This window comes from Triturus cristatus, chromosome 12, assembly GCF_964204655.1.
Source record: "Triturus cristatus chromosome 12, aTriCri1.1, whole genome shotgun sequence".
Taxonomy (NCBI): domain Eukaryota; kingdom Metazoa; phylum Chordata; class Amphibia; order Caudata; family Salamandridae; genus Triturus; species Triturus cristatus.
Genome location: NC_140595.1, coordinates 16,191,465 through 16,218,595, shown reverse-complemented (window position 1 = coordinate 16,218,595; position 27,131 = coordinate 16,191,465). Strand labels below are relative to the sequence as shown.

Sequence of the window (27,131 nt, the reverse complement as noted above, 5' to 3'; positions counted from 1 at the left end):
ATGCAGACATAGTAGTTATGGGCTTGTGATAGTTAGTTAATAGCCTTGATCAGGAGTGTCTTGTAAAGGGGATTGCAGTACCTGAGGTATGAATAATGTGTCCTTGACGGGTAGGATTAGAAGGCAATGAATCTTGTCATTGTTGCAGACTCCTGAAAACACTTCTGCAAATTGCGTTGACTTGTGAGATGAAGTTAGTTCTGTGGTCATTAGTACCCTAGGGTTTTCCAGAATCCAAAGACATCCCATTCCACAATGGATTGTTGTGGTGATTAAGTGCAGTTTGGTTTTCCAGTTATCCATTATATATTTTGTGTTAACAGTCGGTTGTCTTAAATTGTGTGGACTTCATATATCAATATTGGGTAAGTGCATGGATTAAGGTACCCTGTTTTAATCATGGTCACAAAAACCTTACTGGGGCAATGCATGTGCCTTCAATCACTCCAATCGCACTAGGTGGCAGTGTGCTGCCTGTCGATAGCACCTTAACATATTATGCCATCTCACTCCTCTTATTACTATAAGAAAGTAACTTAAGCTAGAAATTGTATTTATTTAAGCCTTTGCTAAAATTAGAATCTATTTTTATCTAAATTGTCTATTAATATCTGCATTTGATTCATGCAGAGATTAGCTCTGTGAAATTGGTAATACCGTAACAAGAATGTTTAAAACAATATCTTGCTTGATTCACAGTCTATATGGAATGCCTTCTTGTGAAATGTCCTGCCCTGAAGAAGGGCGTGTCAGAAGGAATTTCTACAGGGCTGCAACATAGAAGATGTTGATCATTAGCAGAAATAACGTTCTTATGGGGCATAATACATTCAAGAGCCATAAATGGAGCCTTCTGGTGGGGACACCTATTGGATGTGTGTCAAGGTACTGTCAGTATTGTATGTAACACCTTCAATGAGGCACTTGGAACACAGGAGCCTGAATGACGAGCATTGTATGTAGATGTTTGTTTCTAACCTTCCCCTACAACAGAGAAAGTCGCGTAGGGTAATGAAGGCCTCTTCTCATGCCATTTTAGTGTGGCAAGTAATTATTGGTGCACGAGCTATGCTTGTTGTACATCATGTCATCTTACATTCTCCATCATGCAATCTTCTTTTGAATTTTTGTGAACTTTGCACATATGTGCCTCTGTTAGGTATAGCAGGTGTGATTCCAGGCCATTGGTGGCTAAACACCATTTGAATAAATATAATGCCCTAAATGTTGTCTACAAAAACTTCATAATAACTTAATAATAGAAAACATTTACCCGGTGAGACGATATGTTTGAAACTGATATTAAGGACACAATCAGTATGTCAGACGATGTTTCTCTATACAATATTCTAGCATAAAGCTGAATAGCAGAAAAGTTTAGCAAGATAGAGAAAAATAAACAATCTTCAACAAACACATTTCCCTTTTTCAGCCTTTTAACAAACACGTTTTTAAATGTAAATTGTTACGCTAGAATAAGATTTGAATCTAATTTTAATCTCAGTTCATAAAATACAGAAAGAAGAGAAATTAAGAAGTAAGACATGCAGCACATAACGAGATTCGAATAAGCACCTTTGGGACAGAGAGGATTTTTCTTAAATAGACTTATTGATACTACAAGCACAGTTCCAGAAGTTATTCCCTTTCCAAGCTGTTTTGTTTTCTATATTACTATCGAGTAAAAAGCAGAGTGCCCCTTTAAGGCTGCTCTGGAGCTCTACCGTCCCACATATATCCCTGATTCCTTGTCTTTGCTCGGATATCTTTTCTAAAAAATAAAAACTATATTTTCAAAGGTTTTCTTTCAGACACTGATCAACATTCCTTTCTAGATTTTCTTAAAGTCTAGGAGTTTGTGTCTGATTTAGATCTGGGCGAACGGATTACTCGATCACAACGGTGACTGATGTCCCATCTGCCGAAATATAAATCCCATAGGATATAATTGGAATTATATTTCGGTGGATGGGAAATGCATGTTTAGGGGTTGTGTGGAATGTGCTGCATGAAGTGTCTCCCCGGCGGAGAGTTTTTTGCTGTTCAATCGAGATTAGTTATCTCCTGGAGTGCTTGGAGGTCTTTCCAGGTTTAGTGGTACCAGATTCAATTAAATCACAGAAAGCAATATCCTGTAGCCCCTGACGCTCCATAGTTCTGGACGAGTGAGAGGTTTGTAGGAGAGCCTACGTGTTCCTGCAATAACCATCTCTAGATGATGATTGATGCTCACCTAATAGAGCGATGATGGATGTCTATTGACCTAAAGAGACTGATGCTGGATGGAATCCTCCAGTTCCATTTACATGATAAAGCTGAGAATGGGCCGAAAGTTTTGATAATGCTCCTTGCGTTGTTTAGATCCGGGTCACTCTTGCTTCGGGCGATCATTGTACCTTCAAGATTAATTCTGAAAAAGTGGAGAATCAGCTGCGAGAATATTTCTGGCATGAGGCCATGCTTTGCTCTTCCAAGGCCAGTTGATTGCAGAGATAAATCCCCCAGCTATAGGAACAACAAGTAGACGATCTAAGCAGGTTATTGCAAAAAGTCAAGACTGTGTCATTAACCAAGAGCTTCTCATAAGCACCTTGTAACACAGAGGGATTTTAATAAGCATATGTATTGCCATGTCAGAAAATGCTGGGAGTCCATTCCACACATGTGGATACTACACAAACAATTAAAGAAAGAGTGAAGTCCCTGGAACGACCCAGATTTTTCCTCAATTTCCGTTTACATCAAATGATAAACATGAGGATCTAGCTTTCTCTCCTTGAATTCAAGGTGGCCTCTGCAATTTGAAATTCCGGACCGTCTTCATTTATTTTCTGTGATCCACGATTCATGGCACATTTCTGCACATTGCATATCTCTAACCGTTGAGCTTGACTAGCTCGCGTTGGACACCTGCAGTGCAGCTGCAAAGCACTCTTTTGATAAAAAGCAACGAAAAAATGGAGTGCAAAGATTTTTGTTTGATCTTCGTCTTCACTCTCGGTTTATGTGTGACAAAGGATATGCATTTGATCTCTGTAGATGTGCGATAGCCCTTCCTTCCAACCTCCATGCCAACACGTCTCAATATTACACCCACTTGTCCAGCAAAATTAGGCTCAGATGTTACCTGGAGCTAGGGAACCGTCTTTTGTGGCTTACAGAAAGGTCTGCTCACAATTCCAGTTTATTTTTGATTCTAATATTAATAGGCTTTGTAAAGAACTACAAAAAACATCTATCCCTAAAAAGGCCACTTCCAACTGCGGCACGAATAAAGAACCTTCCAGTTGCATGTGTTCTCTCTTAGACCCAGACACACATTCACCAGGCAATTCCACAGACAGAATTTTAACATATTGTTTCTGCCGTTTTCTCATGTCTTAGAGGGTCAAGCCCTGGTTTCCCCGGAAATATATTTTTCTCCTTTAGGTTAGACTGGCGCAGCTTTGGGAAAAAAGAATTGAAAAACGAACTTTATTTTAGCAAAAAGTGTATTTTGGATTTCCATGTTCATTATATTGTGATCTACTTATTTTCCTACGTTCTAGTCTTTTCCAAGGAGGGTTTCACCTATCTTATTTCTAATTGCAAGAGTTCTTCCTAATTACCTCAGTAAGATTAGAATTATAGTTGTTAACTAAGCCTTTGTCCCTACATACTGGTGATTCTTGTGCTTTCTTTAGGTGGGTGCACCCTTCCAGGTGCCACATTATGTTTCTGTGGTGGGCACGTCTGGCTTCTGGTGCAGTGTTTAGCAATATTTCTGTGGTTGTTATTAACCGGATACTCACCTATAGATTGCCTGTACCCTTGAGAATTGTTATTACAAGTGACTTACTTTGAGGACAGATTCCCGAGAGGTCTTGCCTTTTTGGTAACCTAGTTTGTTATGTGACAGATTATCGTTTTTCATTTCCTATATTTTCCAGTACCCCTGGCTGTTCCCCTTCTTAGCACACTGAATGAGTTTGCTATTCTATTAAGTGTTTATGACTATCCCCAAAAAATCCCATGATTGACAAGAAAAGGTTATCCATCTTGGCTATCTAATATGAAATCATAAATAATCCACTCGCCATCCTGCTAACAATCATTGGTAGTGGCTGAAGATCACTCTTTCCATAACAAACAGTCAAAAGGAAGTGGCTTTGAACAGCAGCTGAACTGCATTCTGGGGGAGTGGAGTTTGATGGCTGTATTAATGATGCGGTGGGAGTTTTCACCCCAGCCTGTGCTCCTGACTCGCCCCGTTCTAGCATCTTCTTTTTCAAAAATAAGATAAAGATTCATTTCATAGCGTGTCCTTAGTAAACCTGACATATTTATTCTGTATTCGTTTAAAACAAAATAGGGAAAGAAAGTGTGTAATTTAATAGGATGCTGTCTTAAAAAGAGAGTCTATATCTTTCTGAACAAAGGTGAAGATATTTACTATTTATAAATTCAAGAAATCTATCCATGATGGAGAAGTAGGATAACAGGCAAGTAACTTTTGCATGCTCTTTTACTTGTCCTGTACGGTTTGGAGCAGGTCATGTCCCGCTGATTGGTATTACATGCCTTGTCGCTGATGTTGCGGCTAGTATACAGCGCGTCACCCCGGTCTGGCTGACGTTTATTTGGTCTGTCAGTGTTGTCACCTGTGATACAGGCCATGTCATCTCATGGTCCTAAGCTTTTTAATGTCACTGAGACAGCAAGCGATGTAGGCCTTGCCAACCCTTGCTGTTTGCTGTCGCTCTTGTCACATACAGGACTGGGCATGTCGCCTCCTGCTCATGATCCGTCATTTACTGTCACCGACACTATATATGAAAGAGGGTACGTGGTGCCCTGCTAGCTGGAAGAGATCTGCTCCGTCACTGATGTCACATGGATTACAGTGCACGCCATCTCATGCTCACCTCAAGTTATTTTCTCTGTCACTGTTATGGTGCAGAACATATAACCCCCCAGGGATTCAACAGTATTTTTTCAGTCTCTCTGTCGTACCTAGCTTGTCATCAGCTGCTGCTACAAGTGTTCACTCGCTGACAACTGTCAGTGATGGTGCACACCATCTCTCACCAGTGTCATGTATGGTGCATAGCATCTCTCAGTAGTTTAAATCACAAGAGAGAGTGAGGAATTAGGGTAGCTCGATCACTTCCCCGGGGAATGTATATAATAATCAATAGGAGCTAGCTACACTGATAACGCTCATGTTGTATGTGTCTTAGGGAAACATTAGTTTTTTTTAGAAGGCCCTCACCCACCAACCTAGTTGGTGGCATGCTTCATCATCGGGCCCCACCCGAGGCACCGAGTGTGCCTCAGGTGTGCTACGACGCCTGTTTGAAGCGGAGCAGGTTGTGTGAAGTGAGTGTTTGCAATGGTGGTGTTGAGAGTGAGATTTAAAAACTGTCCTGAGGGTCCCAGTGAATTACTTTATTGATGGGCCCTAGGCAGAGTTAAAAACAAAGCTTTTGGACGTGGTAGGAGAGACTTAAGGTCTCCCACGTCCGGTGTGGTCAACTAGTTTCAGTCAGGCCTTGGATTAAAAACTGGCTTTCTTCAGGACCTATGTGTGAGGGGTGAAACAAGGAACTTAGATATATAAGCGTACTATGTGGAGCACTCGATAAGGTGCTGTAGCTGTAAGAGGAGGGTTTCCTCTAAGTTTGTACCTGTAGGGGAAAAAAGATTGGACAAACAAATGGACACATAATTGTAAAAAAAAAAAAAAAAGAGAGAACACAAAGAGAGCGAGGAAAAACGAGGTAACTTGTCCCCTTCCCCAAAGAACTTTAGAAAAACAAAATGGACAAGTTTTTGGTGATTTCAAGCAGGCGTTGTGCGCTATCACCTTATTGGAAAATTAAGGAATGCACAACTGTTGTAGAAAAACCCCTCACCCACCTACCTAGTAGGTGGCATGCTTCATCATTGGGGCCCAGCTGGATTGCCTAGTACACTCCAGCTGTGCTACGACGCCTGAGTTACAGCGGAGCAGGATTGGTGAAGTTGAGCAGAGAGTGACATACTATGTGAGGTGTGGCTATAGGTTAAAAATGTCTCTGAGAGATACCCTTTTGAGAAAAATTTATTAGAAGGGTCCCAGGACAAATGTTAAAAATTATTCGGGATCACTGGTTAGGAATTTTATTTTCTTTAGTAACCGCTGTAACTCAGGCGTCGTAGCACAGCTGGAGTGTACTAGGCAATCCAGCTGGGCCCCAATGATGAAGCATGCCACCTACTAGGTAGGTGGGTGAGGGGTTTTTCTACAACAGTTGTGCATTCCTTAATTTTCCAATAAGGTGATAGCGCACAACGCCTGCTTGAAATCACCAAAAACTTGTCCATTTTGTTTTTCCCACATAATTGTAAATGCAGGTAGCTTAGGCACGAGGTCTGTGATTGCGATAAGTGGTGCCTAAGTAGTGAGCGGAAAAACCGACTGTGTTATGCCGTTAGTGTCGGCAAGTGAAAATGCTGCCCGATTAGCATTGCAATGCGGTAATGGTGCTAATAGCTGAAGGCGGTTAACATATTACTCTGGTGACCAAGGCAGACAAAATGCAAAAGAATGGGAGCTTACTTCCTAGGTTCAAGGGACAAACTCCATGAGTCACTGGCGGGGATCTGAGACACAAGTGCACTCTAAATGGGTACAGAAAGAGGGGTTAAGGGGGGGGGGGAGAGAAGAGAGGTCTCGTCATGCGGTAAGGATGCTCACACGGGAATAGCCGATGGCTGTGTCCCAGTGGCGGGGCCGCACTCCGAGATGTCTCCCATACTCCCACTTACTTGGCGTGATCTCAGGATCCGCTGTTGCACCTCTAGTAGCCGGCCAGGAACTCCGTTGGTGGAGATGCCGAGTGCCCAAATGCGGTTTAAGTAGGTATTTCGCACCGCAGCTGGAGCTCGTTGCGGTGAGGCGTGGCTCTGCTGAGAGTAGCGTCTGTGAAGAGGAGTGCAAAACAGACAGACACAGGAGACAGACTCGCACTAAGGGCCTCATGTAGGTAGCCAAATACCGGTCGGTAACGGCCGATTTTCGGTAATTATACCGTTACCGACCGGTATTTTGGCTTTTGGTATGTAGGGGGATCATTTTTGTATTCGGTAATTTACCGAATCGGTAAAATTACCGAATCGGTAATTTTACCGATTCGGTAAATTCCGAATACAAAAATGAGATGTAGGGGGAGTGTGTGGGTGTTTTCTGGAGTCGGTATTTACCACCAACTAATAGTTGGTGGTAAATGAAGAATGGATGTTGAAAAGCATTTTTAAGCGCTTAGAAGTGTGCAATGTGGCAGACATACATGCCCTTAGGGCATGTATGTGTGCCACATGTGCACACATGGCCGAATCAGGGGTGCAACAGGGTGTCAATGTGACACCCTGCCACCCTTGCATGTGTTCCCCCCATTACCGAATCGGTATTTACCGATTCGGTAATGAGGCATACCTTCCCATCAATGGGAAGGTATGCCTCATTACCGAATCGGTAAATACCGATTCGGTAATTACCGAATTATTCCGAATCGGTAAAATTTACCGACCAATTACCTACATATCATTTACCACTTCATAAATACCGAATCGGTAAGATTCGGTATTTATGAAGTGGTAAATGTGTCCCTACCTACATGAGGCCCTAAGTGTGGCACCTTTTTAAGATGCTATGTTAAAAACAAGGATTGGAGTTTATAAAAGTATGGCGTGTTTCAGGCAGGGTTATTTGCAAGAGTAACTGCTCGGGAAGAATAATAAGGGAAGATCACAGGTTCCGTGATGTTTCACGGCGTCGTGCATGACGTGATGCAGGGTCCGTGTCTGTGGTGAAAACAGACAAGGGACTTTGCGTGAGGGCCGCATTTCAGAATCTAGGTCCTGTGTGACAGTGTCTAGATGCCAAGCACCTATGGTATATGTCTAAAATGAAATGAAGCATATTAGGCACATTTGTCCAGACATGCGCCTGCGGAGTGCATTAAATTAAAAAGTACAGTGTCCTGTTATTTGGTGCCCACAATCACAGTAAGGGGCTGACTGGGTTAGTGGACAATATGATGGCCCTGATGGTGGCAGTGTCATCGTGAGCTCAGAATATGTCAGGTGGGGGTGTTAGTCATAGCCAGCAGCAATGTGCTCTCGAGTGGTGAGTAGATTGGCTCAGCGGCTGAGGCTATTCCAAGGTATACTGTCGTTTAACCCGTGGATGTGGGTTGAGAGGCGGTAAATCCAGCGCTGCTCTTTAGTCAGGAGAGTTTTTTCATTGGTGTTGGGATGGTGTGGTATTTGCTCAATGACTGTCCAGAGCATGTCGTTGGGCGTGTGCCCTTCCTGTAATTAGTGGTCCATCAATTTGCTGTTTGTTTTTTTACAGCGCATAGTGCTTCTATGTTCCACAATTCTAGTCTGCACTTTCCTGGTGGTCATCCCTACATATCTGAGTTTGGAGGGGCACTCAATGAGGAATATGAGGTTAGTTGAGTTACAGTTTGTGTGTTTGAGTTGCTGCCATGTTTTGCCAGGCTCCAGGTTTAGTGTCTTGCTATGTTGTCTAAGGTGACAGACACTGTAGTCACCACACGGGTAGTGACCGACCACATTAGGTAGGCCCCATGCTGTGTGTAATGTGTTTGTTGGTGGTGGAGTGTTAGTCTTGGGGCGGATGGACACTAGTCGGTCTTTCAGGCTGCTCGCTTTCTTGTAGGCGAAAAGTGGTTGCGTCCAAATCCTGTTGCCAGTGTTAAGGATTCTCCTGTTTTTGCGTATTATTTTAGCTACATGATTGGATATACCATTGTACGTGGTGACACAGGTCAAAGGTGTCGATGTTTCTGGTCGTATAGTATCTTCCAGGAGTGCCTCTCGGTTCTGGTTCCTGGCGCGTTTCCAGGTCTTTTTGATGATTTTGTTGGGATAGCCTCGTTCTTGTAGTTTTTGTGCCAGTTCAGCTGACTGGGTGTGGTAGTCTGTGGTAGAACTGCAATTGCGTCTAATTCGCAAAAAAATTCCAAATGGGAGGTTCTCCCTGAGTGGTCGCGGGTGGAAGCTCTCAAATTGGAGCAGGGAATTCCTAGCCGTTGGTTTATAGTACGTGGAGGTCTTGAGGGTGCCGGCCTCAGCTTCCATCATCAGGTCTAGAAAAGGTATTTTCTGATTGCTGGTTGTGCTGGTGAACCGTAAGTACGAGTCACGTTCATTGAGCCAGTTAAGGAAAAGGATCAAGGACTCTTCTGTGCCTGTCCATATCATCAAAATGTCGATATATCGACGCCAGAACTCTATGTTGTCTTTGTAAGGGTTGGTGGGTGAGAGGATATGTAGTAATTCGAAGTGGTATACATAAAGAACTGCCACGCTAGGGGCAAAAACGCTGCCCATCGAGGTGGCGTTGGTTTGTAGGTAAAAGGTACCCTCAAACTCGAAGTAGTTTTCCTTGAGGGCAAGTGTGGCACATTGTAAGATGAATTCTCTAGGGGTGGGGTGTTCCCATGGGGACCTGGTGAGCATATCGTCGAGCACTTTCAGGGTGGCATCCTGGGGAAGGCTCGTATAAAGACTCTCGATGTCTAGTCCCACTAGTAGTTGCGTCGAAGGGTCAAAGCTCATATCTTTGATTAAGGATAGTAGGTGTTTAGTGTCTTGGATGTAGGTTGAGGCTTTCTGCACCAGAGGGTTCAGAAAAAAGTCACAAAGCCTAGAGAGTGGCTCTAGGAGTGAATTTATTCCAGACACAATAGGGTGCCCCGGCGGGGGTCTTGTTTCCTTATGAATTTTGGGAACTGTGTAAAAGTAGGGGACTTTTGGGTTTTTCATGCATAAATAGTCAGCCTCTTGTTTGGAAATGTAGTGGTGATTCACAGCTGTCTCGACCAATCTGATCATTGTGGTCTGAAGGGCGTTGGTTGGGTCTTCTCAGAGACGTTTATAATTGCGTATATCGCTCAGTAGTCTGTGGCATTCTGCAGTGTAATCCTGTTTGTTCTGGATCACTATGCCCCCTCCTTTGTCTGCAGGCTTGATGGTTATATTGGGATTTTCATGTAGTTTCCGTAAGGCATCTCTTTCTTTTCTTGAGAAGTTGTTGAATGTCTATTGTTGTTTAATTTTCTCAACATCATTGTAGACAGCTTGTTCAAAGGTAGACACTTCTACTGGTATGCTGGCTGGTGGAGGAGTAAAAGTAGATTTGGGTATGAGACCGGTTTCGTTCGTGTTTGTCGTGTTATCTGTTGGTTGTTGTTTTTCGAAAAAAGCTTGGAGCTTTAGTTTTCAGAAGAATTCGGCTAGTTCCATATGGAGATGGAATTTGTCCACTCGTCTAGTTGGGATGAAGGAGAGTCCTTTGTTCAAGACCTTTTCCTCGGATGTCGTCAGTGGGGAAGAAGACAGGTTGAATACAAGGGATGTTGGCTGTTGCGGTTTTGCTAGCAGTGTCCGCTCGGTCCCGGTTGCGGTTCCTTCATTTTGTTCCTTGTGTTGGCGCTCACCGGGCTGGCTTCTTCCGACCAGTGCACTTGTTGCTGGTTCCTTCTGCGGCCCCTGGATCGTCTGCCCTGGCCTAAAAAAGGCGGTCTGTGGTTCTGTCCAAAGTAGGCTTGGGGTACCTGGTGGTATAGTGGGAGCCAGACAAAATATGGGTTCTGGTGGGGGTGTGTAACATCTGGTGGTCCGTAATTCTGGCCTTGTTGGTGTTGGGCACCCCATGGTTGTTGCCATCGTAGTGCGCGTCCCCTGGTTTTTTGTTGTCGAGAGGAGCCTGGGCTGGAGTCACTCGAAATGGAGGTGTTGTCCCCTGATGTGTCTGATGACCTGTCCTGTCTCTGTGGAGCTGTGTAGTTGTCGTCAGAGTATGGGTAGATTTTTGTGTAACAGAATTTCTTTGTGATCTTAGCCTGCGTTAGGTACTCCTTGTATTCCGTTAGTTCTTTGTTTGACTTAGCATCTATCACCACTGTGATTTATGGTGTATAGCATCTCTCACCAGTGTCAGATATGGTGCACAGCGCCTCTAACCAGTGTCAGATATGGTGCATAGCATCTCTCACCAGTGTCAGATATGATGCATAGCATCTCTCACCAGTGTCAGGTATGGTGCACAGCATCTCTCACCAGTGTCAGCTATGGTGCATAGCATCTCTCACCAGTGTCAGTTATGGTGCATAGCATCTCTCACCAGTGTCGGGTATGGTGCGTAGCATCTCTCACCAGTGTCAGTTATGGCGCACAGCATCTCTAACCAGTGTCATGTATGGTGCACAGCAATTCTCACCAGTGTGATTTATGGTGTATAGCATCTCTCACCAGTGTCAGATATGGTGCACAGCATCTGTCACCAATGTCAGGTATGTTGCACAGCATCTCTCACCAGTGTCGAGTATGGTGCACAGCATCTCTCATCAGTGTCGGGTATGGTGCACAGCATCTCTCACCAGTGTCAGGTATGGTGCACAGCATCTCTCACCAGTGTCAGGTATGGTGCACAGCATCTCTCACCAGTGTCAGGTATGTTGCACAGCATCTCTCACCAGTGTGGGGTATGGTGCACAGCATCTCTCACCAGTGTCAGGTATGGTGCACAGCATCTCTCACCTGTGTCGGGTATGGTACACAGCATCTCTCACCAGTGTCAGGTATGTTGCACATCATCTCTCACCAGTGTCGAGTATGGTGCACAGCATCTCTCATCAGTGTCGGGTATGGTGCACAGCATCTCTCACCAGTGTCAGGTATGGTGCACAGCATCTCTCACCAGTGTCAGGTATGTTGCACATCATCTCTCACCAGTGTCAGGTATGGTGCACAGCATCTCTCACCAGTTTCGGGTATGGTGCACAGCATCTCTCACCAGTGTTGTGTATGGTGCACAGCATCTGCCACCAGTGTCAGATATGGTGCACAGCATCTGTCACCAGTGTCAGGTATGGTGCACAGCATCTGTCACCAGTGTCGGGTATGGTGCACAGCATATGTTACCAGTGTCAGGTATGGTGCACAGCATCTGTCACCAGTGTCAGGTATGTTGCACAGCATTTCTCACCAGTGTCAGGTATGGTGCACAGCATCTCTCACCAGTATCGGGTATGGTGCACAGCATCTCTCACCAGTGTCAGGTATGGTGCACAGCATCTGCCACCAGTGTTAGGTATGGTGCACAGCATCTGTCACCAGTGTCAGGTATGGTGCACAGCATCTGTCACCAGTGTCAGGTATGTTGCACAGCATCTCTCACCAGTGCCGGGTATGGTGCACAGCATCTCTAACCAGTCTCAGGTATGGTGCACAGCATCTCTCACCAGTTTCGGGTATGGTGCACAGCATCTCTCACCAGTGTTGTGTATGGTGCACAGCATCTGCCACCAGTGTCAGATATGGTGCACAGCATCTGTCACCAGTGTCAGGTATGGTGCACAGCATCTGTCACCAGTGTCGGGTATGGTGCACAGCATATGTTACCAGTGTCAGGTATGGTGCACAGCATCTGTCACCAGTGTCAGGTATGTTGCACAGCATCTCTCACCAGTATCAGGTATGGTGCACAGCATCGCTCACCAGTGTCGGGTATGGTGCACAGCATCTCTCACCAGTGTCAGGTATGGTGCACAGCATCTCTCACCAGTGTCGGGTATGGTGCACAGCATCTGTCACCAGTGTCAGGTACGGTGCACAGCACCTGTCATCAGTGTCGGGTATAGTGCACAGCATCTTTCACCAGTGTCGGGCATGGTGCGTAGCATCTCTCACCAGTGTCAGGTATGGTGCACAGCATCTCTCACCAGTGTCAGGTATGGTGCATAGCATCTCTCACCAGTTTCGGGCATGGTGTGTTGCATCACTCACCAGTGTCAGGTAGGGTGTACAGCATCTCTCACCAGTGTCAGGTATGGTGCACAGCATCTGCCACCAGTGTTAGGTATGGTGCACAGCATCTGTCACCAGTGTCGGGTATGGTGCACAGCATCTGTCACCAGTGTCAGGTATGATGCACAGCATCTGTCACCAGTGTCCGGTATGGTGCACAGCATCTGTCACCAGTGTCAGGTATGGTACACAGCATCTCTCACCAGTGTCAGGTATGGTGCAAAGCATCTCTCACCAGTGTCAGGTATGTTGCACAGCATCTCTTACCAGTGCCGGGTATGGTGCACAGCATCTCTAACCAGTCTCAGGTATGGTGCACAGCATCTCTCACCAGTTTCGGGTATGGTGCAAAGCATCTCTCACCAGTGTTGTGTATGGTGCACAGCATCTGCCACCAGTGTCAGGTATGGTGCACAGCATCTGTCACCAGTGTCGGGTATGGTGCACAGCATCTGCCACCAGTGTCAGGTATGGTGCACAGCATCTGTCACCAGTATCGGGTATGGTGCACAGCATATGTTACCAGTGTCAGGTATGGTGCACAGCATCTGTCACCAGTGTCAGGTATGTTGCACAGCATTTCTCACCAGTGTCAGGTATGGTGCACAGCATCTCTCACCAGTATCGGGTATGGTGCACAGCATCTCTCACCAGTGTCAGGTATGGTGCACAGCATCTGCCACCAGTGTTAGGTATGGTGCACAGCATCTGTCACCAGTGTCAGGTATGGTGCACAGCATCTGTCACCAGTGTCAGGTATGTTGCACAGCATCTCTCACCAGTGCCGGGTATGGTGCACAGCATCTCTAACCAGTCTCAGGTATGGTGCACAGCATCTCTCACCAGTTTCGGGTATGGTGCACAGCATCTCTCACCAGTGTTGTGTATGGTGCACAGCATCTGCCACCAGTGTCAGATATGGTGCACAGCATCTGTCACCAGTGTCAGGTATGGTGCACAGCATCTGTCACCAGTGTCGGGTATGGTGCACAGCATATGTTACCAGTGTCAGGTATGGTGCACAGCATCTGTCACCAGTGTCAGGTATGTTGCACAGCATTTCTCACCAGTGTCAGGTATGGTGCACAGCATCTCTCACCAGTATCGGGTATGGTGCACAGCATCTCTCACCAGTGTCAGGTATGGTGCACAGCATCTGCCACCAGTGTTAGGTATGGTGCACAGCATCTGTCACCAGTGTCAGGTATGGTGCACAGCATCTGTCACCAGTGTCAGGTATGTTGCACAGCATCTCTCACCAGTGCCGGGTATGGTGCACAGCATCTCTAACCAGTCTCAGGTATGGTGCACAGCATCTCTCACCAGTTTCGGGTATGGTGCACAGCATCTCTCACCAGTGTTGTGTATGGTGCACAGCATCTGCCACCAGTGTCAGATATGGTGCACAGCATCTGTCACCAGTGTCAGGTATGGTGCACAGCATCTGTCACCAGTGTCGGGTATGGTGCACAGCATATGTTACCAGTGTCAGGTATGGTGCACAGCATCTGTCACCAGTGTCAGGTATGTTGCACAGCATCTCTCACCAGTATCAGGTATGGTGCACAGCATCGCTCACCAGTGTCGGGTATGGTGCACAGCATCTCTCACCAGTGTCAGGTATGGTGCACAGCATCTCTCACCAGTGTCGGGTATGGTGCACAGCATCTCTCACCAGTGTCGGGTATGGTGCACAGCATCTCTCACCAGTGTCTGGTATGGTGTGTTGCATCTCTCACCTGTGTCGGGCATGGTGCACAGCATCTCTCACCAGTGTCAGGTATGGTACACAGCATCTCTCACCAGTGTCGGGTATGGTGCACAGTATGAAATGAAATGAAATGAAATGAAAAGTGGATTTGTAAAGCGCAGTTGCTGCCAGAAGGCGTCCAAGCGCTACTTGAAGAATCTCTCACCAGTGCCAGGTATGGTGCACAGCATCTCTCACCAGTGCCGGGTATGGTGCACAGCATCTCTCACCAGGCGCGCAACACCCATTGGACTCAAAGGGCTTCAGCCCCCCCCGTCGTGTGTGGCAGCCCGGGATGAGACACCTTCCCGGGCAAAAAAGCAGCCGCACCCGAGCACTTCAAAGGTCTTTAAAAGACCATTTGCATGTTAATGAGGCCTTGCTGTTGTTTCACCCCTTCTAAGAGCCCCTGCAGCTCCACTCTGCCTATTGCTTAAAGTTCAGCCCCCCCGAAATTTTTGCTCAGCCCCCCCCCCCCGAAATTTGGCTCTAGTTGCGCCTCTGTCTCTCACCAGTGTCGGGTATGGTTCACAGCATCTGTCACCAGTGTCAGGTATGGTGCGTAGCTTGTGACCCGCTGCTGGCTCTTATACAGTTTCTCTCTCGCCAGCCTGTCACCTTGGCCCCTAGGAGGTCCGCGCCCCCCCCGCCCCCCAGTGTTAGGACATTAATGATACATTGAGTGTAGACAGGCTGTCTGACGGGGACGATGAGCGTGCAGCATCGGACAGGGAGGTCTCGGGCACAATGGCCCATCCGTCCCTGGCGGTACAAGCTGCCCTGAGGCTGCTTCAGAAGCCACGTGCGCTTCTGCCTCGCTATTGCCTTCACACGGACGGTTTTTGGAAAAGAGCTTTAGGCATCTTTAGGAACCCAAACGTACACTTGCCACCACCAGGTTCCTTCTTTTTCTTAGCAAGAGAATCATTTCGCCTCAGCTCTACCCCCGTTAGAGGTCGGATTCTGTCATGGCCGGAGGAGTGCCAGCGGAAAGGGGGCTCAGCACCCCCCCCCCCACACCTTCCCGTAGATGGAGGCGATGGGGCTGAACAGACCTCGACGCCACACCGCTCTCACTTCTGCTGCCTTCAAATGGAGAGGATTCAATTTCTGAAAAAACACATGGAAACACGATTGAGTCAGTGCACGAGACCTCCCCTCCCCTCCTCCACCGCTTCCAAAACAAGGCCCTCCCCACCCTCCTGCTTGAAGCAGCGCAGAGGCAGTGGTACTCGCTTGCTGCATGGTTACAGGTTACCATGGCGACGGGAGTTAATTAAGGCCTGCACTCCTAGGCCTGGGTGGGGTAGGCCTCCATCATGCCTCCGTCTTCAATCACAGGGTGTAGGGGAGCGTGCACCCCGGCTTCACGCCCCTCACAAAAGAACGTGAAATTAGCAGGGGCCAGGCTTGTCAGAGAATAACTGTAATTAGGCAGAGAGAAAAAAGAGGGGGGGGGGGGCGCATGGCGCTGCCAGGTGCTGTCCAACTTCACAGCCCCTCTGAGGGGAGGGCTCTGGACTCTGTCGGGGGCTGCAGATGAACCAGAGTCTAAGGACGTGGCCTTCACGCGTGGGGCTAATCCTCTCTTCCGTGTAGGCCTTCTCATCCACTGCGCTTTTAGAGCGCCTAGTTCGGTTTCTAAACACACCCAACGTTGGCCGGTGAGACCCCGAGGCGCTGCGGTACATCGGGATCTGTCCCGTGTAAAATTACTTGGTCAAGAGGGGTTAATGGGGTTAGATCGTGTTTTTATTTATTTTATATATTCATTTTTGAAATTTTCTGTAGCGCAAACGTTGCCCAGGGGCTTTCGAGCGCTTTACAAAGAATCAGGGTTGAGGTTCCGTCAATCAGTCACATTTGTATAGCGCAGCACTGTCACCCCTAGGAAGGGCTTTAAGTGGGATGAAAAAACTAGGGGCGGGGTCTCTCAAAAGGGCGTGGCCGATGTAATTAGGGCGTGGCTTAAAACACATAAGCTTCAAATCTGTGCTTAGCATAGTGTGCCGTCTGACCGGAATTTTGCTGCTTCAGTCACTGCGTCCAGATATAGAATACAAGCAACATTAGAGGTACGACATGCCAGGACTATTGGCCTTGTCAATGGCTGTTAGTTGCATAAGATAAATAAGCAACAATTATGGCTTCATTGTGTAGAATATTGAAAATGCGTCAGTTCTGAAATGATTAAACTGCTGATAGAACTAAAACGAGTTTCTTTTAACTTATCTCTAAGTCAGTGAAGGGTGGTGCTGCTGCAGAGTGAAGATTTTTGTTTCATCCTGAGGGTGAGGGCAACAATGGAGAGCCCAATAGGGATCCGTCTTAGCACCTGCTTTTTAGAACTGCCGGCATTGAGCACTGGCAGGACCCGGCCAACTTAAAGCCCTGACCCTAGGCATATCGGGGTGTGGTTGGATCAACAATCGGCAGTACCGTCATGCTTAGTCATCTGAATTACGTTGATGGATCTGAGAAAGGGAAGTGGTTAGCTGAGCTCAGGGGGAGTGGTAAGCAGAGATCAGGGGGAGTGGTCAGGGGCGTGGTCAGCAGAGCTCAGGGGGAGTGGTCAGCAGAGTTCAGGGGGCGTGGTCAGTAGAGTTCAGGGGGCGTGGTCAGCAGAGTTCTGGGGCGTGGTCAGCAGAGTTCAGGGGGAGTGGTCAGCGGCATGGCAGCAGAACTCAGGGGGAGTGGTCCGCAGAGCTCAGTGCGAGTGGTCAGCAAAGTTCAGGGGGCGTGGTGAGTACAGTTCAGGCTCAAGTGAAGTGTCTTTGAAGCAGGAGGGCTTTGAGCTCCTTTTTAGAAGTTGCAAGATGGGGTGCTGCAAAGAGGTGATGCAAGTGACCCTTGGGTCACTGCCAGTGAAGGACTGCTTCATACACCACTCTTGTTTACATGTTGGGGGCCTCAAGAGGACCCCGTTGACCCCGTTGGCCACCTGAGATGTTCAGTTCCTCAGACAGAGAGGAAGATGCTGAGGTGTGCAGGATTTTGCGACTGATGCAAGGGGTCTTGAGTGAGCGGCTGTCTGAAGCCCACCTCTAAATGGGGCCAGATGGAATTTTGGGAAGCAGGTGAGAAGTAAATTCCCACAGTCCAGTCTGGAGACAAGGATCACGTGAATCTCAGACTTCAAGTCCTAAGCAGGAATGAACCCCCTGGTACCCCAAAGTAGCCCGAGTTGGTAGGGTGTACTCTTTGCTAGAGCAGAAGTTTGCCTGTGAAGGTTAATCCAGTTGTCAAGGGTGAATCCATTGGATTTAGCGTGATCCCAGACATGCGCTTTACAATCCAGGGGAGAACATGAGTCAGTCTACAATTGGACAGGTTGGTTGGGTTTTTATAAGGAGCTTAACAGGAATTCCATTTTCTTTGGGTTGAATTTTAGGTGCTGGTTTGACATTCATTTTTAGGTTGAAGCCTACCAGACAGCTGAGCTGTCTGGTTTGCTAAAGACACTGTGGGGACATTCACAAAGCTTCCCTGGGAATGCATTCTGCCCATTGCTTACCATTGGCTTTGTTGATTGTAACTCACATTTCTGGCTTTCTATTTGCTGGCTTTATTTGTTTTAGGCTGTCCAAGTTCAGTTTGTCCCTTCCCTGAAACAAAGCTTTTTCACACTACCTCCTTGTATTCTTGCACTACTGCTCCTTTATGTAAACAGGACTGTAATTTGTGTCCGTATCTTGTTATATTTGCTGTGCATTTAAAAGATGACGTCAAATATCAGGTTGTCCTGTGAGGGAGCTAGGTGTTTACTTTTCTTTCTCTGATTTCCCTCTGCACTCTATGCCACTCTACTCTGCATCACTCAACGCTACACTACTGCACTCTGTGCCACTCCACTCTACATTACTATACTCTACACCACTCTACTCTGCACCACTTTACTCGGTACCCTTCTACTCTGCATCACTCCACTCTACACCACAACACTCTGCAGCACTATACTCTACTCTGCGCCACTCTACATGGCCCATTTTGGAACACATGTCCTGTTCGCCCACAACACCCTTCATGGAGAACATCATTGTATGAAAATAATACATTGATGACATCCTGGCCCTCTGGAAGGCAGGCGAAACCAGATGCGGTGAATTTGGAAATTGGATCAACACCTTGAACCCTTACCTTAGGTTCACATTATCATCATCCAGAAAAGAGATACTGTTCGTGGACCCACTTATCTCTCCTGAGGATGGACACCTCCGCTCCAAAACCTACAAAAAAAGCACATACTTTCCCAGTTTATTGTTATTTGATAGTCACCATCCGAAAGCTCTACGGGAGAACCTGCCGTACGGGCAGTTCCTGCGCTTGAGAAGAAATTGTAGGTCAATAAAGGATTACGACACTCAAGCCAAGACACTCAGAAGGAACTTTTCAGCCAGACACAACCTGACTAGAGTCATAAAACAAGCTGAGAAAAGAGCCCGCAACAATCATCGAGAAGCCCTTTTGGAAACCAACACAAGACTCAAGGAAGATGTCATGATGTGTGTGACCACCTTCACCCCAAATTCAAACAAAATCAAACACATTATCATGAAACACGGGTGCATTGTCAACACAGGCTTGATGCAAATTTCCCGACCACGGTTTGTCTTTGAACGTACACACAACCTAAAGGATCTCCTGGTACATACCAGACCACGGAGCATGAAGACGCCCACACAGAACACCCTATTGGCCCTTCCATCTGTCAAAGTGCACCACCTATGTGGATCCCGTGGTGCATGCTTCTCAACTCAACCTTCACAGGAAATCAAACTGAGCCCATGATTCACTTGGGTACAAAGCAACATACCAACTGAAACTCTAAAAAAGACATTTATTTAATCACACGCCATTCAATCTCTGATGACAAGAGCAGTAAAGACAAGGATCACAGAACATCAGAGCACAATCCGCTGCAGACGCAGTGCCACTAGGATGTGCGTCCCCTTCAGTGACCTCAGACATTTCCCTGATGACCTAAGGTGTTCCATTGTCAAGGCCAATTCCATGTGGAACACAACAAATCTCTTCAAGAAAGAACATCACTGGGTATTCCACCTCCACACTAATAGCAGAGGCTGAATGACGAGATCCCATGGTGTGAGATATAACTCCACTACTTAGGTACTCACTTGTATTGACTGATCATTTCCATTTACGCCTTAATTTATGGCACTATCACATAGGCTAACATAATTAACCATCACCATGGGGATATATACACTTCACATCTTTTGTTGAACATCTTTTTCCTACTACAATTCATCCAATGCCATGCCTTTTCCTAACCCTGTCCCTGTGAATGTATGTGTCCCTATGTCTGGTCTACCACAATGACATATTATATGCAGCAGACTACCTAACCATGCCTTTCTCATTCACTAGTCCAGATAATTCCAACACTAGTGATTAGGGGTTTTATCTACCTACATGGTCACTTCACCCCTGTCTGTAATTTAACACGTCACCACGTACCACTTAATGGGACATTCCATGGACACATTACACACTACAAGATGGCCGCCATGATCTGATAAGCGACCTATACATATTTCCTTCTTTTGAACAAACTTTGCTCTATATTGTGAACCGGTTCCCCTAACTTATATGTGGTTTGCACCTCCTCTCCTTCATGCCACATAAAAAAACGATATATTGGGATCCTTTTAAAGTGTTGTTACACTCTTTGTGACAGATCATCAATGTATATCTAACATATACCTTGACACATGGTCAATTACTTGTTTTACACGCACCAGCATTGAGTATAACACTACATTGTTGAGCATAATAGCTCGTTCAGTAGGTCGCGGACACATTATAATATGGCCGCCATCACACTGAAAACAAACATAGATACAAGCTGGAGCCACCTCCACTCACATCAGCTCCATCGTCAGCAAATCTTGGCAGACCATGGCGTGTTGTTGCACTCTTTGTGACAGATCATCGATGTATTTTCAATATATAGCACAACACTACATTGTAGAGCATATCAGCTCGTTCAGTAGGTCGCGTACACATCGGCTGGCCGACAGCATCGCACTGAAATAGAACAGACGGGAGCCAGACCGCCTCCACTCGTGTCAGCTCCAGAGGCAGCCTATCATCACACTCCATGGCGGTACACTGAAACAGCTGAGGGTGATGTTTTAATTGAACAGCATTTAAAAGTTGACCACCCCCTCTGCTTGGTCTTGATCCGGGCGAGCAGAGAAGAGTAGGTTGTGTGCATCTCACACGCATGAACCACGTAAGTACCTGAGTCCCTGGTGCCTGTCTGGGGTTTTGCCCAGTACTGTTGGCGCTAGCACTGCAGCCACCTCGTGGCACAAGTGATTTAATACAATTACCTTTTTATGTTGCAGTTAGCAGCTACGTGCTAACCTCTGTCTTGGCCTATGGGACTAGACTGGTCGATCTATAGGGCAAGATCAACTAGTCACTTCGATAATGACTTGTCACACTATGATTTATTGTGTGACACCTACACAGGTTTTTATGATACAGTATACATATTATGTCTGTCCACCTGCCTGTTTTGTATGTGTCTACGTATTACTTTTTGTCAAAGTTTGGCAATGATCTTGCACCAAATCACAGCAGGCATGCGTCTTCCTTTGGACATAGTCTGGTATTAGAAAAAGTAATCGAGATGACACATTATACCAGATACGAAGATATGCAGAATTAAATCTGAATTGGACGACTGTTTTTAAACTTTAACCAGGCATTTTTCCTGTCACGGGGATACCTTCTCGACACATCACGACATAGGTGTGTGGTAGTTTCTCCACCTCCTTTTTCGATCCTGAAGAAGCGCCATGGATCATTTTCAGACCGTAGGGTGCGAAACATGTTGACCCGATTACACTACACCCATAATCCTGCAGCTACTTGGGTACATTGTGCCCCCGTAGTAGCACCAACCTCGTTTATGGCTTTTTAACCTTGTCAGGAGGAGCCTCACATTAAAGATTCTTTTGATATCTCCTAGATAGTTCTAAATGAGTCACTTTCACATACATTAGCACCCCACACACCTAAGACTCTCTCAAATTTGCACTTTTCACCATACTGCTGAAAAACAAAAGATCTCCACTAAAGTGACCTTTCGGGGTACCTGTAGGGCATTGCAGCGCCAGCCCTACGAGGAGCAAACAGCCCAATGATGAAGCATGGCATGCCCCAAGGATGTGTGAGGGCAACAAAAAAAAAGCCCTTAGGGTTCCCCCCAGGTTGTGTCCACCCTCTTGCATCTTTCTCTCTTCTTCTGACTTTCAGAGCCCAGGTACTGGACCTTCATTGGCTCCCATCCGCACCCCCCCCCATCCCCCCTCCCGCCTCTTTATATGTTTTTGTAGCATAATATGTTACCGTGATAATCTGAAGCTCACCACCCCACCTACACCCCCCCCCCCAACTTGCTGACCAAGCTACGCTTAAGTGTTGACTGGGCGGCGAGTAGGAGCTAGACACCAAGCGGCCGGGTTGCCTCAGCACACCCAGCCTCGCACTGCTTGAGGAGCTGCCTGTGCCGAGTTATATTCTGAAAACGATCATTATTTTAATTTTTAACATAAGCATTCACAAAGTTGTTAAGACTTCCTGCTCGCCTCACTGTTCCTCCTTTGAAGGCCAGACACCCCAGCCAAGGCTGCAGCATAGATTACCCAGGGTGCCCCACGCTCCTGCTTAGAAGAGCCGAGCCCAGGCTCTTCCTAGGTCCTGGACTTGGGGGGACAATTGAGGACAATTAAAGGGAGCAGCTCTGGTGGTAACACATGAACTCCGGGTAGTTAAGTCTTTTTTTCGAAAGCGAGGGCCGAATCTGGGCATAGTGCGTGCACTCTGCGAAGCGCAACGCACGTAACTGGATTTCATTGCGGGAAAGCTCTGGATTAAATGCTTTTTTTTATCGCATCCGAGGAGCTCTGCACCCCAGAGGCAGGCAGATGGCACTCCTGTTTTGAGTAAACATTTTTCCATCTCCCATCTGATACGCCAAGATGTTCATCCTCGCGTCCACTTCGCTTTGCCGGAGGGTCCAGGCGCTATCTTGATATTGCAAATAGTATCTTGGGTTAACATGAATTTATTATGTACATTAAAATGTCACGAGCCTCTCCCTCGGGCTTTGTGGGTAAAAAAGGAGCCATTGGTAGGCCAGGCATCATTTGGAGAAGCTGCTGCGTGAAAATGCAAAAGCGTGGCCTGACCTCACCATGCCGTTCGGCCCCCTTGTTTCCTGGGTGGGTGTCACTCCTTGGCAAACCTAAAGGCTAAAATCCTTTGACAATATGAGTCCTATCTGATGTGGGACACACAATTCACCTAAAACACAAGAGTCAAAGACTCCAGCCTAATTTACATGATGTACCCAGAATGCACTGCAGAAAAATTACTTTTTTATATGCTGATAATAATGCCTGTCACAGTAAAAACAGTTCTTGGGTGGCGGAAATGAATAGATATGCAATAAAGAGTCTTTTGCTGGTAAGCTGGAGGAGCAAAAGCGAGGTTCAAACAGTCTCCCATCATTCAAAGGAGAGAGCTGTTGCTCTGGACAGTCATAGTCATAGAGGTTTGGTAAGGCATTAGGTCTCAAGACTGACGGGAGGAGGGCAACTCGCGTAGTTCTGTGTAGCGTAATCAAGCGGATTGCAGGATTACACGAGAAGCGTGAGCTATATTTTAGCGTAAAAATGCCCCCTTGCGTCCATTTTGGACATGAGGGGCCATTTTTGCACTAAGAAACCGCTAAATGCAACAGAACACATTTAACTTGCAGCTTCTCGCGCTTGCTAAATGTGTGTTTGGGGTAGTATTGCCCCCCAATTTACTCCTGTCATTTATCACTATTGTCTTAATCCAAAATGAATTTGAGGATGCATTTTGCGCTAAGAAATAATGCAGCAGAACACAGCAAATGCGAGCGGCTGCCTGCGCTTGCTAAATGTGCTCTTGCACTAGGATTTTTTCCATTAAAATTACGCAATAAGGAGTAAATGCGTAATTATCAGTAATTCTGCATCAAAGAGTAACACAGAATTATCGAAGTTGTTCTGGTGTCGATTAAATTATGCCTGGGCCTTCTGAAGAGCACGTCTAGGCAAGTGACGATAGGGGTCCACTTACTTTGTAGAGCATGCGCTGGACAGAGTTAGAACTTCAAAACTGCCAATGGGTGAGTTATTGGGTTCTTTTTTCATGCGCAATTTTCAGTGGTAACGCATGCTTCTCTTCCAGAGGATACTCATCAATAGTCATAAGCACTAAATAATCCCCGCTAACGTGCGGGCCCCGGAGCATATACAAAAATACATATATACATGTATGTTTGAGGAATACCTGCAAAAACATACATATATACATGTATACATATATAGACATGCAGCCTAATATACCTCAAATAGGCTAATCTGCCCAAATTACATAGATTTCTCTTTAAGAAAGTGATTTTTCATATAAATACTGTAATAGAGAACATACACTGTAATACTGTTCCAAGACAGCCCTTTATTTTCAGAGAAACAATAAGTAATAACAGGCAATTAGCCCATAGGCTGTATAGATGAGAGAACATCACAGTACAAAAAACACTTGGCACCTTGCCTTTAAGACTTCCCGGGCACCTGGAACACCGTGCCTTTAAGACCTCCAGGAGCCCCCTGCTCCCATCATGCACCACAGGTGACAGTTAGGTCAGTTCTTTTTTCCGGCTCCTTCTGTGAGGATCCTGAGGCATTGAGCTCATCAATTTTTGATTGTTCCAGTCAGAAATTGGTGTATTTCATCTCTACATGATGTTTTGTACTGCTGGCAGCTTTTTCAGTGTGTTCTGACATTTTTAGACCTTTTTTCTGTCAGAAATGTCGGCTTTATTCAACAAATGTCCTTCCTGTGGGAAGAAAATGGCAAAATCAGACCCACATTCGGTCTGTATTGTGTGCTTACCATCATCACACAATCCAGAAAAATGTTACTACTGTCAGCAATTCTCCAGAAGAACTCTTTGTGACAGGGAGAAGATAAAGCTACATACCCTGCTGAAGAGAGGAAAGGAACCTTCAAAAAGTGGTCTTGAGAGCAATCCTGCTTTCGAGAAACCCTCCTCTCAGGAAAAGCACAGAAAACGGCGTCGATCTGCTTCCCCGGTATCAAAAAGGAAGCTAACACCTGACTGTGCAGCGTCAAGATCGACGTCGGAAAAGCAAAGAAGGCATGCATTGGCATCGAGGGACAGATCGCCGTCGAAGCGGCAAGAGTCGCCAAAGTCGACGTCCAGGGATACTACTTCGGGCTCAAAGTATGTTGGTCCCGAGAGACCTCGATCGATGTCAAAGCCTGGGCCGATGTCGAGAAAACATCTTTTGTCGTTGTCGAGACACTGGTCAACGTGTAGCTCTCCGCTGCCATCACGACAGTCGGCGTCGAGAAGATCAACATCAAAGACTCCGCCGCAGGCTAGCAGGCGGTCGACGTCAAGGACTCCATTGCAGTCCCGCAGTCAGTCGACGTCGAGGGAACTGGCATCGAGGGCATCTTCGCACAGATGGGATTCCTCGAATACCCTGCCGCAGAAATGGTCGACGTTGAAGGTGGCACAATCTGTGTCGTCGGCGAGAGGTCATCGTTCGCTGTCGAGGGAAAGAAATCCTACGGCGCCATCTGTGGAAGTGTTAGACAGGTCGAGGTCGAGGTCCATACGGTCGACGTCGAGGGAGGTGTCATCTTCTCCTGGCATTAACATTGTACAGATCACACCGGAGGGCTCTCCAGTTCCGGGAGAGCAGACTCCGCCTGCCAACCCTTCTCCAAGGCGTCTAGAGAGTACCTGACAGAAGGCTCCACACAGAAGTCCGGGCTCGGATTTCTCCCAAACATACTCTCCTTCTAGAGTCTCTACTGGGCCTCCTCCTACCACATCCATGAGGGCATCTACATGCAGGTCCCCAAGGAGAGCTCGGTCTCCATCGGCTCGACGTTCACTCTCAAGAACACCACTCAGACGATCTAGATCTTGCCATTCTTCTACTCCAAGAAGGAGGAGACTGAGGTCTCCCTCATGGTCCTCATCCTCAAGATCATCTATGAGGGACTATTCACCATCATTGTCTGCAACACCCCCAGCCAGAGTGTCTCCCATTGATGATATCGGGACTTTTAAAGAGGTTCTATGCCGGGTTGCCGTCAAACTGAACATTGACATGTCGGCTCTGACTGTTTCTTCATCAGTCATATTCGAAACACTCCACCACTGAGCTTCGACGGGGCCTCTACTTCCTTTGGTGCCGGGTCTGCTTGAACCAGCGATGCAGACGTTCCTGACTCCGGCTACAGTTGGGTCCCCCCCCCCCCATGTATTTCTAAGAAGTATAAGGCCCCGAATCAGGACCCCCTGTTCCTTCAATCAGATTCTCCTCCAGATTTGCTTATATTGGCGGCAACCAGGAAAATGCATCCAGCAGCGACATCGTCCACAGTCCCCCCGGAAAAGGACAGTAAAAACATGGACTTGCTGGGCAAAAGGATGTGCAGCACATCTGCATCAGCGATGAAGGTGGCTAGTGCCTCTGCTCTTTTGGGGAGGTATGATAGGTCTGTCTGGAACTCTTTGGCCCAATTCACAGAGAAGCTGCCTAAGGTTGGACTGGCAAGATTTTCAGGAAGTCCTGCATGAAGAGGGATTGGTCGCAAACCAGGTCATCAGTGCAGCTGCGGACTCATTGGATCTAGCAGCGCATGGTTACTCCCATGGCATTTGTGCTAGACGCTCAGCCTGGTTGCATCTCACTGGTCTGAAACCTGATGTGCCGAGGAGGATTGTCAATCTTCCATTCAATGGCACGTCTCACTTTGGGTCTCATGCAGATAATGAGATGTCCAAAATGAAAACGGAATTGGACACTCTAAAGGCTGTTGGCCTGGAAAAAAGGAAGGAGTTACGGCGCAAGTACCGACCCTACGACCGTCGCTCCTTCCAACAGAGAGTTCAAACCCCTCACTGGTCGACACAGCAACAACATCAATCCAGCTCTCACTACCATCAGTGAAGACCGAGTCGAGAAAGGGGAGCTGCAAGACAAGTACCTTCCGCAGCGAAACAATCTTCAAAGCAATGAGCTCTGGCTTCCTCCATCCCCGTTACTCACTCCAGTGGGGGGAAGTATTATGTTTCACCTGGACGAGTGGAAGAAAATAACAAAAGACAAGTGGGTATTGAATATTGTGCAGAATGGCTACTTGCTCAGATTCAAATCCCCACCTCCATCAGTACCTCCTCGAGAAAGTTTTCTCCAGAAACACTACTTTTTGCAAGCGGAGGTAAAGAGCCTGCTACTGAAAGATGCCATAGAAGCAGCCCCTTCTCTACAACAAAGGCATGGAATCTTCTCTTGCTACTTTCTCGTACAGAAAATTGGTCTTACCAGAGAGTACAGACCAATACTAGATCTGAGACTTTTGAACAAATTCATCCGCAAAGAGAAATTTTGGATGCTAGCGCTGCACCAAA

General features: G+C 46.8%; 1 protein-coding gene across 4 annotated transcripts in view; it reads left to right on the top strand.

The window, feature by feature from the left end:
- Positions 1 to 27,131, top strand: part of CELF5 (CUGBP Elav-like family member 5) — a 376,224-nt gene that overhangs the window by 92,794 nt on the left and 256,299 nt on the right. The gene's annotated exons all lie outside the window — the stretch shown is intronic.